Source organism: Leopardus geoffroyi, chromosome B3 (genome assembly GCF_018350155.1).
Source record: "Leopardus geoffroyi isolate Oge1 chromosome B3, O.geoffroyi_Oge1_pat1.0, whole genome shotgun sequence".
Taxonomy (NCBI): domain Eukaryota; kingdom Metazoa; phylum Chordata; class Mammalia; order Carnivora; family Felidae; genus Leopardus; species Leopardus geoffroyi.
In genome coordinates this window covers 138,650,001-138,669,848 of record NC_059337.1, presented here as the reverse complement: position 1 = coordinate 138,669,848, position 19,848 = coordinate 138,650,001, and the positions used below count along the sequence as shown (strand labels likewise).

General features: G+C 56.2%; 1 long non-coding RNA gene across 1 annotated transcript in view; it reads right to left on the bottom strand.

Moving 5' to 3' along the window:
• Positions 1-16,858, bottom strand: part of LOC123584279 — a 49,027-nt gene extending 32,169 nt beyond the window's left edge. The window contains exons 1-2 of the long non-coding RNA XR_006705297.1: positions 16,191-16,858; positions 15,577-15,921 (exon numbers count right to left, since the gene is read on the bottom strand). This is a non-coding gene — a long non-coding RNA (uncharacterized LOC123584279). The remainder of the gene's footprint in view (positions 1-15,576; positions 15,922-16,190) is intronic.
• Between the last annotated feature and the right edge of the window lie 2,990 nt (positions 16,859-19,848).

Genomic DNA, 19,848 nt, shown 5'->3' with positions numbered 1-19,848 from the left:
TGATAGAACTAATGCTCACAGAACCTTCTGGTTGAGGGCGTGGTCCACAGGGGGCCCGCCCCGGCACAGTCTCTCGGTGTGAATTGTGTCTCCTCAAGAGCTATGCCCAAGTCCTAACCGCTGGGACCTGTGACCTCATACGGAGATAGGATCTTTGCAGATGTAATCGAGTTAAGAAAAGGTTGTACTGGATTAGGGCGGGCCCTGCATCCAATGGGTGGTGTCTTTGCAAGAGGAAGCAAAGGGAGGTTTGTACAGAGGCAGGCACCCAGACACACAGGGAGGCATCTTCCCACGTGAAGGTGGGGGGGCGGTGTAGATTACAGGGGTGCAGCCACAAGCCCAAGAGCGCCAAGAAATTGCTGGCAGCCTCCAGAAACCAGGAAGAGGCATGAAACAGGTTCCTTCTAGAACCTTCAGAAGGGGCCAGCACCTTGACGTCGGACTTGCGGCCCCCAGAACAGCCGGAGAGGACGTTTCTGTTGTTTCAAGCCACGGAGCTTGTGGCTCTGTGAATGCAGCCCGAGGAAGAAGCACTCGGCAAGGGCACACGACACCAGAGAGCTGAGATTGGAAAATCCCTCCCCCCTGCACACGTCCTGCGTAATGACAGGGGACGAAGTCCTCCGGGGTTAAGACCTGGCAGCAGAGAGACCCTGGTCCATTTTCCTGCCCCACCTGTGTGACCCTGGGCCCGCTCCCGAGGCAGCCTCATCTGTCATTTCGGGCCATTAAGCCCTGCCCCACTTACCCAGAGTTGCTGAACTTGACTGTGCCCGTGATAGGGCTTCAGACGGAAAACTGACCATGGGAGTCAGGGGACCCTTGCGGAAGAGGACGGGAGTTAACTCTAAAAGCCAGTGTTTTCTCAGAGAAAGGAATCAACGTGAAGTCCACTCTCGAGGTCACCCCCCCACCCCCCACGCTGGTGGTGTCTTTGGAGCCGGGGAGGTGGTAACAGACAGGGCTCCACTCAAGCTCCACAGACGGCACAGACGTGGGACCTTCCAAATGGGAACGTGTTTTCGGAAATCAGTCGATTTGAGTGCATCTGCATTCGCCAAACATTTGCTCTCTCCAAAGTGTCTGCCAGCACAGATTTCTGATTCGTAAATGTTGGTTCAATCTCCACGTTGTGATAGGGCTGCCCTTCCAAATCCCAGCCTGGATCATGTGGCTTCCTCGTAGCCCAACCCTGCTCTGCCCCGATAGGAAGGTCCGGTCTGGGCTCTCTACGCTCGCTCCGAGCTGTGTCCGTGCCTCTGTGGCCGTCCCCGGCCCGGATGCCTCTGTCCTGTTCCAGGCCTGCCTAAGCCAACACCTCTTCGGGGAAATTTCCCGAGCCCCTCCCCCTTCCCCCCCCCCCCCCCCACCTTACGGTCTCTGAACAGCTGGTGCATTCTGCCATGAGCACCCCCACATCACAGCTTGCCTTTGCTCTAACTGAGGGGACTCCACCCATCTCCCTCATCTAAAAGGACCCTTTTTTGAGCAGTCAACAACCTGGAATCAAATCTCACTCCTGTTCTCACTGGCTGTGCACCTTGGACGAGACAGGTGACCTCCCTGAACCGCGTCACGTCCGTCTTACAAGGTGCAAGCAGCCACAGTGTCCTGGAGAGATTCAGGACTGAACGTCAGGCTCGGAGCCCAGGGCTGGCACGTGTCAGCCCTTCCCGCCGCTCAAAGTGTGCTGCTGTTACGGCTAAGTCACCTCTGCAGACGCCTTAATGCCCGTGGGTCCCCAGACCGCCTCAGGTCTACGACCAAAGTCTTCGCAGCACTTGGGAAAATGAAAACGCCAAGAACAATGCAGGCTGATTGGCTAATGAGTTAAAATTAATCAAATGAATTGATTAAAAATAACCAATTTCGAAAATTCTAGCATGAGGCTCTTCCTATTTTTTTTTTTTTTTTTGAGATATGATTGTTAAGTAATCTCCATACCCAACGTGGGGCTCGAACTCACAACCTAGAGATCGAGAGTCACGCGCTCTGCCGACTGAGCCGACCAGGCGTCGCCCTATTTTTCTTATGATTTATTGCACCGTGGTGGGAACACGGGGCGACTTCAAGTCTGGCAGTCTCATGCAAGTCTTCGATTAAACAAACTTCCTCGCCTCTGTCCATCAAAAGGCCGGCAAGTACGACCCCCCAGTGAAGCGGTTTTGAGGTAGGGTGTTGCGACGCTGCCCCATCTTTCTCCCCCGCCTCCCCCCTCCCCGGGCACGCCCTTCCTGGGGAACCGTCCCAACTGCCTCTGCGCGCAGCCGGCTCCGCAGACCACGTGACGGCACCTGCTCAGCCACGGCTGTTTAGACGAGAGGAGCCCCCCCCACCCCGCACCCCATCCAGGCCGCTGGGTTCCCCTCCTGGGAATCCGGGCCCCGGCAGAAGGAGCGAGTTGGGGGGTCGGCCATACGGTTGCAGGGCTGAGGCTGCTGCTCTGGAGTGGGCGTTATTCGGCCACGTGCTTCAAGGAGCAGGAAGAGACGGCCGGGGGTGGGTGGGGGCGGGGGTGGGCACCGCCAGCTGGTGGGACGTGGCATTCCAGTCGGACAGGAAAGAAGGTGTCCCGGCCCCTGCTGTGGATCGTCCTGTGACCGTTTCTCCTCTGTGAAGCCAGGCTGCCCCGCTCGCTTTGGCTTCGGTGAAATGCTGATTCCTGATTACAAATCTCCCATCGCTTATCAAATGCATGTGTTGACCTCTCTGTTTTTGTGCCCTTCTAAGCTCCAGGAGGACAGAGACCCAAGAGGTCCTGTTGGCACGGAGCAGGTGCTCGATGAAGCTTCTAGATGGATGAGAGGGCAATTACAAGCTGGCCAGGGGTGTATGATTCTTGCCACCCCACACGTGCCAGCAGCAGCCTGGGCGGGGAGGGCGCGGGAAGAAGCCTCCTCTCTCAAGCTTTCAGGGAAAAATGAAGTGAGGGGTTCCAGAGACAAGCCAGAAGCCAGACAGGGTGACTGCTCGAAGGCTTAGGGCGGGGCAGCCTCTGCTGAAGTCCCTTCTCATAAGGAGGGTCCACCCCCAGGGAAGGGCCAGGAGAGAAAAGAGGCCCAGGGGCAGCGGGGATGCTCTGTGCCCAGTGTGGGTACCCGCCCAAGGGACACGGACAAGAGCCTGGAGTTCACAGTCCAGGAGAGGTGAGTGGCCTGCGACACGGGGAATGAAGAACTAGGTAGTGCAGGGGGAGGACTGACAAGGAGGGGGAGGTAGACAGGGGAGGAGGAAGAGAGAGAGACAGAGACAGAGAGAGACAGAGAGAATCCCAGGCAGGCTCCACACGGTCAGGGTACAGCCTGACTCGGGGCTTGATCTCAGGAACCGCGAGATCACGACCTGAGCTGAAATCAGGAGTCAGACGCAGGGGGGAGGCGAGGCGAGGGAGACCGCAGCAGGGTCTGTATCTACACCTCGTTGAACCACAGGAGCAGACGGTCTTACACAGCTCCGCTTGCTTCTTCAGGGGGGATGCCTGACAGGCGAACGGGAAAGGTGTGGGGGCTTCCTACGGGGCAAGGTGGTCACTGTTTATAAATGTCTGAGGGTGACAGGATGTGCTCTGACCGCCGGGGTCACACTCTACTGCCCATCGTCTACCCTGTGCTACCCTGGCTTAGCACTGCAAATACCCCAACGCTCCGCTCCCCCCCATCAAAAGACAGAATCCAAATGCCTCCAACGTGGGAGCCTCAGGAACTTGCTTCTAAGGAGCAGGGTATATGCCAGAAGTGACACTGTATACGAGGAGGTCCAGACAGACCCCCCCTCCCCCCCAGCTGGCTCTTTCCTGAAACTCACACTGCAGCCTGTCACGATGTAGGAATCCGGGCTCGCCGGGCCAGCCGTGCTGGAAAGACCACACAGAGATCCGAGGAGCCTCCCCATGTCCCCAGGTCGTGTGCGTCTTCCCAGCCTGGGTGCCAGACTGGGTGTGAGCGAGGAAGCCTTCGAGATGATTCCAGCCCCAGCCACGGTCTGAATGCAATCTCACGGGAGGCCTCCAGCCAGAACCACCGACCTGAGCCCAGGCAGCCCTGGACTCGTGAGCAAAATAGAGGGCTCATGTTTGAAGCCGCGATCTGGAAGCATTTCGCAGGCAGCAAGCAATGCTCTCTAAACCTTGGTTTCCTTGTCTGTAAAATGGGAGCCATAAAAGCAACTACTTTATCGAGCCGTTGCTCCGATTACATGAAACGGTCCCCGCAAAGTCCTTATTTAGCACAGGGTCTCCACCCAGAGGAAGCCCCGAGGATAGAAACGCTCTGATTATCACTCACTGTTATCATCATGGCCACTGCACGGAAGAGAAACAGGGGCTCGGAAAGACCAACGCCAATTGTCCAGGAATCCCTCCACAGTCCGACCCTGAGAACAGCCTCAGATACAACGTGCGCGCTCCCGGCAGCGGCCGTGACCGTGATCGCAATCTCGCCGAAGAACTGTCATTCCCATCTGGGAGGTGCTAGGTCCACGACCAGAAAAACAAGAGGAACTGAGAGGTCAGACGCTCGACACGTCTTCGTCTTTCTTCCTCAGCCCCTGCCTGCCTGGTTCCCACACGCTTGGCACCCGCTAAGGCTCCAGTCCCCGCTCGCATCGACAGTAAATAAGGGAGCGGCATCTATGAAACGTACCAGCAGGCGGGTCCCTTCCTTCCCAAGCTGCAGTAACGTGCAGGCCTCCCAAGATTATCCGCCTAACGCGTGTGTTTACTAAGTGTGGGGGTGATCACCTGGGAAGGTCTGCAAACAATCCGTCCACAGTCGGCAGGGCCGTGACAGACGCATTTTATGAACGGGAACCGCACGTATATTTCTACCTAATAAAGCCTTGAAGGTTTTACTGTTTCGGAGTCAGCCGGCAGCTTCTCTGGCACCTGGGAGAAGCTACTTGATAAGGCGAGAAGAAGCAGCCAGAAGAGCCGGGGAGCTCCCGAGGCTCGGCTGGGCTGGCGTCGGACAAGTCCCTTCCCACCCTGCACCCGTCGCTCAGCCACCAAGAGGTCTGCGGCGGCTCCTGGTGCTGAGCCAACTCTGTGCCCGGCGCTGGGGGGAGGGGAGGGCAGGGGAGCACACAGCTTCGAGGAGACAGACACGGACAGTGATGCCACAGGGCGCTTTGTGCCACACCCAGGTACGTCGAGGAGCTTTGAGCCAGGGTGACGGGCTTTCCCGGGACATTTGATGGGGCTTTTTGTGACACTCAGAGCTCCGGGGACCTCATCCTCCTTTCCTTCCATGACCAGATCTTGAGAACTGTTCGAATTTGTTCCAATTTTTTTTTTTTTTTTTTTTTTTTTGAGAGAGAGAGAGCACAAACGGGAGAGGCAGAGAGAGAGAGAGAGAGGGAGACACAGAATCTGAAGCAGGCTCCAGGCTCTGAGCAGTCAGCACACAGCCCAACGCAGGGCTCGAACCCACGGACTGCGAGATCATGACCTGACCTGAAGTCAGACACTTAACCGACTGAGCCACCCGGGTGCCCCCCCCCCCCCCGCCCCGATATATTTTTTCTAATTTTTTAAATGTTTATTTATTTGTGTATGTATGTCTGTGAGAGAGAGAGAGGGGAACAGAGAGAGAGGGGGCAGGTGAGACACAGAATCTGAAGCAGGCTCCAGGCTCTGAGCTGTCAGCACAGACCCCAGCATGGGGTTCAAACTCACGAACTTCGAGATCAAGACCCAAGCGGAAGCTGGATGCTCAACCGACTGAGCCACCCAGGTGTCCCAGTATTTTCTCACGTTTACTTATTTTTTCCAGAAAGTGAGCGTGCGTGAGCAGGGGAGGGGCAGAGAAAGAGGGAGAGACAGACAGAATCCCAAGCAGGCTCCGCACTGCCCGCACGTGGCCCGATGCGGGGCTCGAACCCATGAACCGTGAGATCATGACCTGAGCCGAAATAAAAAGAGTCAGACGCTTAACTGACTGAGCCCCCCAGGCGCCCCGATTTGCTCCGGTTTTGCTCTCTTCCTGCATTAAACATCCACAGCAGCCTCAGAAACGAAGGAAGTAGAGAAACGGCCAGAGATACAGATGTCACGCCCAGCCCCCTCCGACTCTGACTGCCCAGGACCTTGGCTCTCGCCCTGGCTTCCCAGACAAAAGGCACAGGAACAAGGAGAAAGCCACGTCCTCCGTGCCCGGTTGGTGGCAAGGCAGCGCGAGTACAAACTGTCCGTGGCCACGTGGATGCCTGCCAACCCTGGGCGCTGGCCAGCCTCAGAGATCATGGCTGACTCCAGAATGATCTGATGTCCCGCTGGGCTACAAGCCCACTGTGCAACCTTGGGCCAGCAGCCTCTTGTCTCTGGACCTCAGTGTGCTGACCTATAAATAGGGCCAACGGGAGGGTGGAGTTGCATCCCTTCCTGGGCCCACGTTCCGGGGCACTGAACTCTAGCACACGGCAGCTCTTCAAACTGCCCGGGATGCTTTGCCCTTGACATGATTTGGCAGTCGGCCTGTCCCAAGGAAGGCCCTTTGCCAGGGCCAGACTCCCCAGAAACAGCTAAAAATTTACCCACTGGCCTGTGGAACACGCTTGCTCTCTCGCTCCCTCTCTCTCTCCTCCCCTTAGCAATGAGACGGCGGAGGCGAGGACGGGTGAGATAAGCCTAGGGACCCCTGGAAACTTCTTCCCCGTGTCCCCTCTGCCCCGCCGGGTCTGCGCCCATCACCGCCCTGCCGAGCACGAGGACTTCACAGCAAATGGTCGCAGCACCCAGCGGCACATGCTTCAGTTCCTGACATTGACTCCCTTTCCCGCCCATCGAGCCCGTCGCTGGGGGAAGCTCCGGGAAGCTGGCCGGCGAATGTCTGCCCTGGATCCTCTCAGCTGTGGATGTAGGTCCGGGAGCATTGTTTTTAGGCCAGGAGCAGCCTGAACGCTTCTGCAGAGGCGCAGGGAGACCCATGGCCCGGTGAATCAGGCTGGGACACTGCCCGCTCCATTTCCTGTTGGCCAGAGTCCACGATGGCCGGGCAGCGAGTGCCTGAGCCAGCGGCTCCCTCACCTTCCCTCCGAGCCCCAGCAGGGTCGCTGAAGCTGGGGTCTGGGCAGCAGGGGCCTGGAGAATCGCTCGGTAAATACGGACCAGTGGACACAGTGCAATCGAGAAAACGGCCTGGAGGTCACAGCCCAGACAGTCACGCTTCCATCCACGCAGCACGTCTTCCCGAACATTTCATGTGTCTTCACTATGATGTGCAAGTTACGGAGGGAGCGTGAAACGGGACCACCAGCTGGCTTTTTAAAACCCACACCCTCACTCAAACACCTCCCGTGGCTCCCCATCACTTAGGAGACACGGAACACTCCTTATCCTGGCGTTTCAGAGCCACGCCCACCAGGCCAGGACTGATACACCTGCTTCCGTGGCCCGACGCCACAGCCCTCCGCCACCCCTGGTTCACCCACCCCCAGCGGTCCAGCGTCTGCAACGTCTGCTCGTGCTTCCCCTCCCCGAATGCCCTTCCGCCTCACCGCAGCTTGGCGAATTGCCACTCATCTCTCAAGGCTGACGTCAGATGCCCACAACCTCCTCCGTCCAAACCCATCTTTCCCACCTCTGCTCAGGCGCGCCGACCACTCTAACGAGCTACACGTTCCCGACGGTCTCGGGGTCAGCTGAAGGCAAGGAACACCTTGTCTACTGTCATCCTCCCGCCTGCGGGGACTCTCCGTAAAGGCCTGGTCAGCGTACACAGAGCAGGAATCTGCAAGAGGACCAAAGCTGCACGTGAAAACTCCCCCTCGTAGAAGATTCGAGAAGCGTCCACCGTGGGCAGGCAGGGCCCGGAAGGGTCCGAAGTTTTCGTGGCCTTCTCCGTGTTGACGCACTGCTGGGTAGGCTGTAGGCTTCAAGAGGACCCAAACTAGTGCGTTTGTGGAAGGAAGAGGAAGAGGGATGGCAGGACCATTGGGATCGGTGGCCGCTGAGGGAACTTTCCAGCCCGAGGTGGGGGAAGAGGGAAATCTAGCCTATTTCTAGAAACTTCGTTGGAAAGAGATTTCTAGACCCACTTTGATAACCCTGTCTGCTGATGAGTCACCCTAAAATACAGTGCCCAGTTAAAGGGCTGCTCCTAAAACGACTTGTACTCTGGGGGAAGGCCTTTGAGATCTGTCCCAGTGAGCTTAAGCGTATCCATCTCACGGGTTTACACAGTAGTGGTGGGGCAGAAAATGGCAGCTCCTCAGGGCTATTCCCCACCCTCCGAGCACCCCGCCTCGTCAGTCCCCGGCCCCTGAGGGCTCTCGCAGAGTGAGCTGTGTGGTTTTAGGAACGACACAGAAACCAGTGTGGCTAGCAGGGCAGAAGCGAAGGCCGGGAGGCAGGAGAGGCAGTCAGACCCAAGGCCAGCTGGTGCAGGGCCCGGGACCTTCCCAAAGTCACTGGCCACCGCCCTCGGGGACACAGCGAGTAATGGAGAGCTCTGAACAGAAGGCAGTCATGAGCCTGGGGCCCCGCTGGAAAACAAACTGTGGAGGGCAGAGGGGAAGCAGAAAGGGTGGCGAGGAGACAGGAGGGTGGCCTGGGTGAAGCTGAGGAGAGTGGCCAGCACGGGAGGGGGCGCCACAGTCTGAGGACTTTGCAGCAGGAAAGGCCATTAGTGATCAGCCAGCCGTGACAACCAGCGGGTCTAGAATTTCGCTGTGGCTGAGACAAGCATTACTTGGAGGGTGTTAAAAACACAGATTCTGGTTCTGATTCAACAGGTCTGCAACAGGGCTGGGGCGTCCGTACTTTAGTAAGCTCCCGGGGGCGTGCATGGAGGTGGTCCCCCAAACCCACTGGGGAAAAACCCTGCATGGCCCCGTCCTCGCACGGACAGCCCGGAAGCCAAGGGAGGAACAGAACGGGGCAGAGGCTCGTCCCCAGGCGCCCAGGTGAGACAGACAGAAGGCGGCCCCAATGGACAGGCCCCTGACTACCCCCCAGGGAGAGCCTGTATTCTGCTGCCATAGCCAAGTCTCCCACATTTTGAATGGACTGGTGAAGAGCGGGGGGTGGGGAGGATGGGGTGCCATCCCAGGGCTCGGGCAGAACCAGAGGCGGGCCCGCCGATGGGAGGAGACGGTGCCAGGCCCGGGCAGAGGGACAGCACAGCTCTCAAACTCCACAGCCATGTCGTGGGGAGGGCCTGAGGACAACCGGCCCTTGGGCAGAAGCAGCATCAGCATCTGCAGGGAATTTCGGAACCGAGGCGACACTGATCTTGTCAATAACACCGACCAAGGAGAGTCTCAACGTTTCCTTTTAGAAATCAAGCGTGCTGTTCCACTCCTGCCTTCTGGGTGGAGAATCCAGGGTCCCGACTTCCATTTCTGCCATTAGATTTTCACGTCGCAAAGCCAGGCTTACTTTTTTTTAGAAGTTATTCAATAAAGCCCTCTCAGCACGTTAACGGCACTGTGTGCGTTCATAAATCATTTTCAGCGTGTGCGTGAGGCTCCCAAGACACATTCATTCTATTTAAAAATAAGAGACTTGTCAATGCTGATGATTAAAAAGAAGATGATTGTCGTTATCATCCACTTTCTGAATTAACAGCAATAGAGGATCCTCCGGCGGTCACGTCAAGGCCACTATGAACTGAAACAACGTAACCTGTGGCAGAATGAAGCAGCGTGTTGGTCGGGATCTACGTTAGCAGAGAGAGGCTGAAAACCTGGGGTGACCGAAAAACCACAAGGCCCTAGACATTCCTTATTTGCTTTTCTGCTGCAGAATACTGAGTGCAGCATATATCAGCTCATCACAGATCATTAAGCCAACTGGGAAGCCTGCGACCCTCTAAACACCACCACTGACCCTGTGATTCAAATTTCAGTAACAATCACAGAAGCACGTAGCCTGGCAAATTACCAAGACCCACCACTCTGTGCCCACCAGGAGGGTTTGTGAAGGTATAGGCTCTACCCCTGCGTAAAGGTGCCCCTGCCATCTGTGCTCGTCCTAAGCCACAGACAGACAGCAGGAAAACATCTGAAATTCTTTAGTGAATTTATTCTAGGATCCTTGGTGCTGTAGATGGACATTCCATCATTTCCACGACCACGTCCTAAATTCTGTTCCTCGTAATCACAGAGCAAAAGTCGCAGACCTCAGCGGCGCCTGGGTGCCTCAGTTAAGCACCCGACTCGTGACTTCGGCTCAGGTCACGATTTCACAGTTCGGGAGTTCGAGCCCCGCATCTGGCTCTGCGCGGGCAGCACGGAGCCTGCTTGGGATTCTGTCTCCCTCTCTCTCTCTCTGCCCTCCCTCGCTTGCTCGTTCTCTTTCTCTCTCTCTCAAAAAAATTAAATACAAATAAACTTAAAAAAAATTTTTTTTTAATAAAAAAGAAAAAAAATAAATAAGTCACAGACTTCCGTGCCCTCCTGCCTTATCCCCCGATGCCTCTGCATGGCTGCTTTTGTGTTTTCTGCCATTTAATAGCTGTACGTACTAGAAATCTGGCCCAGAGCTGAAAACCCTGGGTATCTGTTCTCTCAAGGTTTGGGGGCCAGAGGTACCGACTCTATGGGTCTCTTGGGGGCCATGCAATGCTATTTCTAAATCACCGAATCAAAAAATGGTGCTGGCTGCAGAGAGGTTTTGGTATCTTACAGATGACAGGTGAATCACAGTGGAGTTTTGCAACACATTGGGTCTCCTTTTTCTCGTTAATCGCCTCTCACGAAACTTGAAGCTCTTGGCAGATAAGCAGTTTAGTAATCCAGGGGAGGTAGAGGGAGGGTCCTGTTTGTTAAGAGGTCACTCGCATGACACAGGCAAGGCCGGCATCAGGGCTGGAAGGATTTTAAGCTGCGGTGGAAAAAAAGTAGCCTGGGTGTGGTTACTAGAATGTGAAGCCAGGTGACTTCAGTGACTCCCTTGCTGTCCGTACATCGTGTGTCTGGAACCTCCCATCCTGGGTACGGATGACACTCATCCAGATCCGCTGGCCTATCAGCAAAGAACAGCAGCGGCTCTAGGAATGTGCGTCGACTTCCGCCAGCCGCTCGAAAAGCCTGTTATGATGGCATCTCTATTCAGTGGCTCGAAAAGTTCTTCAAAACCTGCATTTCCCCCAACTTCCTGGAAGTTCTTAAAAGCTGCAGGTGAGCCTTGAAATTCTGGTATCCGTTCCTCCTATTTCCTTCTGGCTTGTTCTTTCGGGAGGATTAACCCGTGTGGCAACTTGGAGAAGCAGTCACGCTCCTTTGGAAAGCTTGTTACATAACTTTGATTCAGAAGCCCTTTTACGGGGTGCAGGCTAGCAACGCCTTCCGAAATGTCCCACGTGCCAGCTTGTGATCACTTCCCCCAGAACCCCAGGGTGACACGGGATCTCGAGGGGTTATTTTAGCCTCCCCTGAAGGACTACCAATACTAACCCTTTTTGGGTGGCACTTGGCTTATTTCTGAATATCTTCGGAATCTAATACATCAGGCACAGAGGGACGAGAAATCCAACATCCTAACAAAAATGCCGGTGAATTCGGAAATCTCTGCAGGAAAATCACCCCCCACCCCCCCGCCCAGGTCACCCACATCAAATCGCCTAGAGGCTTTCTCGGTGCCATGGTGTTATTTAGAAATTTGGAATGAAGGACCCAGTTTGGTTGCCAGGCACACTGCAGGGACAGCGGAAACGAGGTGTGGCACGGGTGACTTAATTTGAAATCCTCCCTGGTTCTGCCATTCACTAACTGCGCGGGTCTGAGCGACACGTTCCAGGTGACGCTCTCTCGAGCCCCGGGTTCCTCATCTGGTGGCGTCTACAGAAGACAACGTGTTTAAGGACTGCTGGATCCCTTCCCCACCGTCTCCTGTCTCCTCCCGTACCCTCTGTATCTGCTGGTCACTGCGGCTTTGTCCGGAAAGCCGACCTCAGACAGCAGTGACTTCCAGGGTTGCAAGGAAACCCTCGCAGAGAACCCGGCAAAAATACCACTGCCAAATCCACGAACTTCTCACCACTTTTTCAGCTTCAGCTGAGTTCAAGGCTCTAATTAAAGCACTTTCCATTTTCAAAACAACTGCAAACTGTAATTACACACTTCCCCTCCCTACCTTCCAGGAACGGCCTGAGACGGAGGCAGAAGCTCCGAGTCCCCGGGACTTCAAGTTACACAGACAAAACGACATATTCTTCCTCCCCCAACGACCCAGAGTATACAAAGGCTCCCGCGCCTCCTGCCACATGGACCCTGGAGAGGGTCACGGCTCACTCTAGGCTTTTCAGACGTGCACCAAGACGCTACCCTGCAAGGAACCCCGATCGGAGAGTTGGCATAATCGCCTTTAGGATGAAAGTCCCATCATCACACGTTCAGAGCAGGGTCCCCACTAAGGGTAATAAACGGCATGTTTTACAATGACCGGTTCTCCTTACTGTTTATATGGATGTCTAATTGAAGATGTTACGTAACCTTAAAGTACGGAGCATTCCGGAGCTATTAATAACCGGCTGCATCCCAATCCGAGGACTCTTCAAGCTTAGAGTAGGAGAGATCACCTCCTACTAACACACACACACACACACACACACATGCACGGAAACATACATACTCGCTGCAGGTGCCTGAACTGAGGCCTAGAGAACAGGAAGAATATGTCCAAAGTCACAGAGCCAATGAACAACAGAGTCAGGAACAAATCCCATGTTTCCTTGACTCTGGGGATGTTCCTTTCATCTGTGCCTCCCATAGATACCTCTGTCCATCCCTAATGTTGTAGGAAATCTCTGGCACTTGAACTGAGTTCTCAGGATGCTGGGCATGTCAGCTCCGAGCAAGACTTCAGGGTCTAGATCCCGGTTCAGAGACGGGATACCAACAAGGGAAAGCCTCGTTGTTATTATGCATTTGGGACACACGCCTGTCCCGTCATCCCAAAAGAAATCAAAGGCACCCAAAACCTATCTGCACATGAGGCCACTAGATGTATGGTGTGCATGAGCTCGGTTTTAGAGCTCTTCCAAAAAGAGGTAGGTTCGAGACAAACCCAGAACTGAAAAGGGAGAATTTATTCCTCATTGTACGTTTTCATGCTAGAGATGGGGAGCAAAAGAAAACAGGAAAGAACCGACAAATTATAAACTAAATTATCAGGAACGGGAGTACTGTTTTACTGTGAGTACTGTGGTTTCAGATTTCACAGTGTAAAAACTGTTCTTTCGTAATTACATTAGCATTTTCAAAAGTAACTCAACGAAGACTGTTTCTCTGCATTCATTTTTATTCAAAGCCTGACCAGTTAGCCATGAGGAGCCAAAGCACACAATGCTGGGACTGATACGCCCACAGGAGATGCTTTATTAGCTGCTCGCAGGCCCTATGAGCTATGAGCATGTCGCCATGAAAGCTTTGCTCTGGTTTTATGAATTTCAAAGTCCCGAAACCTGGGAGCTTAGTTTCTGGGGAAAAGGTGAGACACATGCCCATTTCACTGGGGAGTCAGTAACACTTTAAAGGACCGTTAATCCACCTCTTTAAAAGACCTATGACAACCCCATTAAGGACCCATAGGTCAAGTTGATGGATTTAGCTACAACAGGCGAAGAATAAGTCAGGGTCTCAACATCCCTGTGACCCACCTTCTTCTGTCACAGTCCCTCTGTGTCCCGGCTTAGGGATAGACTGCACCCATCACTAATATAACCGGCAAACAATGGAGGGGGGGGTGGGAATCTAAACATCACTTTATTTACATGACTAATTGTTTAGGCTAAAAAGCTTTACCTATGCAACTATGATGCATTCTTTCTGGAGGGCAGGCTCACCAGCTTGCCACTTTCTGGCCGGCTGGACATCTAATTGACGCACTGTATTTCATCAGTTCGTAGGGGCCAATGTCATTTCTCCCAACGAAAAGCCTAACCTCTCCCATAACCTCAATCTGGCACCTTGGGACATTTTACAGCCGCCATGCTTTAGACCAATAAATAATCCACCAAAGCACCGCTCAACCTTCCCTTCTTTCGGGTGGAACCCGAATCTTGTGGGTCCCCACTTCAACCCCTGCTTAGGGATAGACTGCACCCATCACTAACATAACCGTGTCCTCTTCCTGGAGATCAACAGCTTATTCAGTGCAGAACTATCAGTCCAAATGCATGTGGCTGATGAGCTCACGCACCCTGGCTCAGGCCAGTAACCCACTCTCCTCCCGCTCACAGAATTGTTTAGTTGGAAAGGAACGGAGAGGTCCTCCAGTCGGACTCTGGGAATCGGGAAACTGAGGTTCCCCGCTGCTAAGGGCTTTCCCTGCCCTGACACGAACACTGTCCATGTCATGACAACCAAGCCTAACGCCTGGACACTCAATCGATTAACTAAGCCACTCAGACCAGGACCAAAGGATTCCATGTGGCTTCCCCCTCCAGGATCGACCTAAGTGCACTTAAGCAAACAGTGAAAAGCTGCAAGCCTGAGAACTGGGGACAAGCAGAGAGAGCCCCACGTCTACCGTAAACCCCCCATCCCCTTTTCTTCTAGGCTAGAAAGTGCGAAGTTCTGCTGAAAGGGAGGGTTGGCAAGCATGAGCCAGGATAAAATTTCTGACAGGGTCAGTTCCTGAACGGTGGCCATCTGGGATCAGCCCCAGCGCCTGTTAAATAACCATCTCCAAGACTTACACAACCAGGGGCGGGGAGCCTTGATCAGCCCTCACCCCACAGAAGGGTTTAGGTCACGGCTTCTGGGGCTGAGCATGTGCAGGCAGGCACAGCCTGAAAGGGGCTCAGGAGGGGAACCAAATACTGCCCTTGGCATCCTTGAAGAGGCCTGGGAGACACAGGACTGCAGAAAAGACAGCACCCCCGGGAACATTTTATCCTCCCCCCCCCTTTTAACTAAGGGAAGTAACCTTCCGCTTGCAATTCACATTAGGGGCTAGCAGCCACGTGAGGGAGGAATGGACAAAAATGACATGCTACCGGCAATGTATTTCACCAGAGCAGATACTCACTGGCACAAGTATTTCCACACACATGCAAATGATTCCAGAAAGAGGCAGGTAGCAGAACTGGGACAAGAGTGTGTTTGCTACGAAAGGGATCAGCTTGGTGGAGAAGCCGGTTTCCAATCCTGGTCTCTCACATGTTGGCCCTGTGACCTTGATTAAGTCATTCAACCTCTCTGGGCCTCAGTTTCCAAATCTGAGCCATGGAAGAAGGGGAACCGACTTACCCAGCTCGGCTTGGACACCCATTACGTAGTCACTATATAGGAGTCGTCTCCCTCCACCGATGAGTCTCCCCCCACCACCGATGAGTCTCCCCCCACCACCGATGAGCCTGAACCAAGATGCATATATCCCTATCTGGACCAAACAGGTCTCCCGCCTGCGTGACAAGCCCGCATCTGCCTCCCCGAAGGCAGAGGAAAGCCCCGCGTCTCGAAGGCGCCAGGGCTGTTCAGCCTCCCGGGCAAGGTTTGAGGGTGGAGGAAATGAAGGGGTTCCATCGGAAGCCCCGCTGGCTTCCAGGCTATCGGTGGGGGCCGGGAAAGGGGCTCAGAGGCGGCCTCCCGGCCGGAAAGGGCTTTGTTCCCGAGGCGGAGGGCCTGGCTTACCGAGCAGCGCATCCGGAGGCGGGCGGGGGGCGCGCGGGGCACGCAGCAGAGCCACAGCCCGGCCCGGGCCCGAGGCGCCGGAGCCGAAGGAAGGCGAAGAGGAGGAGGAGGAGGAGGAGGAGGAAGAGGAGAAGAAGGCGGAGGCTGCCGCGGGCTCCTGCCTCATTCTCCCGGGCAGCGCTGACCCGCTGGCCGCCGCCGGCTGGGGCTGGCCGCCGGGCGCCGGACCCCGCGCGCGCCGCTCATGTCCCCGTCCGCCGCTGGCGAGGTGTGCGCGCAGCCGGGTCGTCTCCGGGCGGCGCCCCGGGGCTCCTCATGCCCCGCGCAGGGGCTCGGCGGGAGGATCTCGGGGAGGCAGCGCGGAGGGAAAGAGAGAAAGAGAGCATGAGAGCGCGCAGAGCTGCACCCCGCCGGGGCCGGCGCCCCCCGGCAGGACCGCTCCGCCCCACCCACCGTGCCGCTGCGCCCTGCGCTGTGCGCCCGGCGGGGCGCCGAGCCCCAGAAACTTTAGCACATGGCCGGGCCGCGGCCGCGGTGGCGGGAGCTGCCGGGCTCCGCGCGCGCCCACCCCCACTCCCTCCCCGCCCCAGCCCCGGCCTCCGAACCCAGCTTACCGGCGGCGACGGTGACCGCGGCGGTGGGGCGCCCACCCGGCCGCGCGCAGAGCGGTGCGCACCGGCTGGGAAGGAGGAGGGGGCCGGCGGCGTCGGGGTCCCTGCGAGGGAGGGGCACCTGGGCGGTGGCGATCCGCGCCGGTTAAGGCATCCTGGGAGGGGGGCCGCGGGCGAGTCGGGGTCTGCGGCCGGGATGCGGAAGGGTCCGTGCGTCCCCGCCCGCGCCCCGCGGCGCGGCTGCTGACGGCGCGCGCGGGCTTCCCCGGCCGCGGGTCTGCGGAGCCAGCCCCGTTACCTAGCGACTCGCTCCGGGGAGCCCAAGCTGACGCGCGCCACGAACGGGGCTGCGGCAGCCGAAGGGAAGGGAGGGGAGGGGGAGCGGAGGGGAGGGGAGGGCGGGCGGCTGCGGCCGGAGCTCCTCCCTCCCACCGCCTCCCCCTCAGCGCTGGAGAGGGGGCCCCGGGGAAGACGTGGCCTCAGCCTGGCCGGGGCCTGTGGGGGCCGGTGGGGGCCGGCGCCGGGCGGGAAGCGGATGGGGGAGGCACGGAGATGCTCCTTCCCCCTCACTGGGGACGCAGCAGCAGGTGGCGGCGGCGTGGCCGGCTGAGGCCCGGCGCCCACAAACTCGCCGAGATGGGCCTGGCCCGGGCGGGAGCGCGGCGAGTGTGGCTGTGGGCGCGTGGGTGTGTGTGACACGCTCCCACCCACGTGGCGTACATGGGACCTGAGGACGCGAGTGAAGGAGGAGCCTCCTCCTTCCTTGGTCTCCCTCCCTCCTTCCTGGACATTCTGCTCCCTGCGATGACTGTCTTTCATCATGGAAGTACAGGTCGCTCTGCTCCCTGCTCTGAGCTCCTCCTACCTTCCGAGAACAGGAGGTCGCGGGCAGCTACGTGGTGATCCAACCTCCGCCACCACCTCCCCTCCCTGGCCCCACCTCATCTCCCCTGTCTCCTTGCCCGCCTCGTCAGGGGACTTTCCTGTTTCTGCATTGGGGGCCTCTTAGACTGGGGTTCACATTCAGGCCCTTTCAGTTGTATGATGCTCCTTAAGTTATTTAACATCTTCACTAAAACGAAGTGCTTGTCCCCCAAAGTCCTAGCTAAGTACTAGCATCTAAGGTGTTCCACGAATGTGCTCGGCATGTGTTTGCTGGAAGGTTTGCAGCCTGTCTCTTGAGCCTGTGGGACCTCACCAAAATACGCCCCAGCACCCAGGAAACGGTGCTATGACATACGAAACATATGCTAGCAGCAGGGACCCCTGCTTTTACAGATGAGAGAGGTAACTTGCCCAAATCCACTGGGTGCTTCAAAGCAGAGCTGGGCCCGGAACCCAGGCTTCCTGGTTCCCAGGAACTCAATACCCCACCACCGCCCCCTCTTTAACACCTGAGAATAGCAACCACCTGCCAGGTCACCCACAGGACCAAGGTCATGGCCCTTTCCCACCCTGCTCTCCTCTCTTCCTGTCTGGGATGGCTGTGGGGAAAAACAAGCCGAGGATGGTCCCTGCAGCTGACGAGGGGGAGCCTACCTACCCTAGAACAATCATTACCCCCCGCTGTGGGTCTCCAGGGTGCAGATCCCTTCCCTCAAGGGGCTCTGGGAAATAGCAGGGCCTGAGTTTTGTTGGCCCAGTGACAGGATATGTCCTCCAGCCATCATCATCATCATCATCATCCAGATGCTGTAACTCATATTGAAAAACCCTGCAAACACCACCAAACAAAAACCTGTGTCTTAAGACACTGAGGTCAAAGGCAGCACTTTTCTGGGAAAACCACTTTGCATCTCAGCCCATGTGCAAGTGTTGAGATGTGACATCTTCTAGTGAAATCGGAGGCAACGCTCTTTAATCCCCTGAGTCCCCAACCAGATTTTATGGTTGACGACAGCCAGCTAGCTGGCCTACAGGAACTCTAGGAGAGCTGTGTCCTGGGGCCATGGCGGCCGCTGGCTCCGCCCTCAGCACAGACTTCCCCGAGGTGCTGGGGGAACCGATACCTAATTTGGTCAGAGAACCCAGTGCTAACAGCAAATGAAACCTCAGGGCTCGTTTTCCGCACGCAACTGGTATCTGGGCCCTGCTCTTCCGGGAACCAAGGCAGCCCGTGGAGAAATGTGATTTGATGGGACACTCAACTCATTCACAGGACGCAAAGATTTGAAAAATGCTAGCTTATGCTGTAGCCAAAGCCAGGGTGTTCCTTTGCCGCATGTGCGTGGGGGTGGGGCAAGGAGGCAGCGGGGAAGGCTTCCCCTACGTTGCCTTGTCATTCGTGAGCATCGAGATCAAGGAGGCCCGTGAATCCCTAAGGCCGCGTCTTTCCAAGATGTCCACCTGCAATGCGGTGGAGGAACGTGTCCCCAAGTTTGCAAGCGGCATCCACGCTGCTCGGCACTAGGGATGCAAAGATGTATCAGAGAAGCCCTCTGTCTTCCGGGTCCTCCTAGGGACATTTATGGGGGAGGGGAGGAAACCCATGCAGACACTCCAGGTACCAAGTGCTTTGCCTACAAGAGCTCATTTTAATGTCACCAAAGCATGTAACGTAGGTCCGTTATCCCTTCCCCGAGGGAAGATTTAAAGGCTTACTTATGTGGGTTCCCTGAAGTCGCACAGGTGACAAACGATGGACTTTCGAGTTGCAGTCTGGTGTCCCTGACCCCAAAGCCCACGGTCCTAGCCATTACCCTGTTTTGTCTGCCAGGCTAAAGGAAAATGGGGACGATGAAAATATAGAAAGTACCTACCCGACTCCTGAGGATTACAAATGACACGTGCGTGTAAAGTCCCCAGGAGAACAGATCTCCCATCACACCTAGGGACAATGGGAGTCGTGATCCCTGCCAGCCTCAGCACTTTGCAGTGTCACTGCGAGCGACATAGTCCACCACCAGGGGCGCTGGATGTGAGGCAAGGCTTGGAGACCTGTAATGGGTGCATCGCACACACGGGAGGCCTGACTAGTTCACCCACACGCAAGTTTTCTCACCCAATTCAGTCATTCTTTTGTGCATTTGTTCAGGTGATGAATATGAACTGAGCACTTACTATGTGCCCAGCTCTCTGCTGGTTCTAAGCATTGAGCCAGAAACACGCCATGGCCCCTGCCCTCATGTTGCTCACGGTCAAAGGCAGGGGGTGGGGAGAGACCAGCCAACAGGATGTGTAGCACGCCCCGGGGTCAGTGCTGTGGTGCCTGCGGGCTGCGTGGTGGTGAGAGGGGCCCTTCCCTGGATTTCAGGGATCGGGGAGGACTTCCTGGTGGGGAATTTTCTAAGGTGAGTGGGAGTCGAGTGGAAGGGAATGTGTAGGGGGAGGAGAACTGAGGTAGCGTGGAATGTTCCATGTACAGGGATTACACTTGGCAGGGGCCTGCAGGTGAATTGTGGGGCACTCCAGACCCTGAAAAATGAGACCCACTGAGCACAGTCAAACCTAGTTGTAACTCAGAGAACAACTATGGGTAGGCCAGCCAGATAAGCCTTTGATGTGGGGGTGGGGGAAGTGGGGTCTAGGAGGGAGGAAGGAAGGAATTCCTTAGAAATGGTACAGAAAAGTCAGAAGCCAACCTCCTCTTTAAAAACGGGCCTCTCGGGGCGCCTGGGTGGCGCAGTCGGTTAAGCGTCCGACTTCAGCCAGGTCACGATCT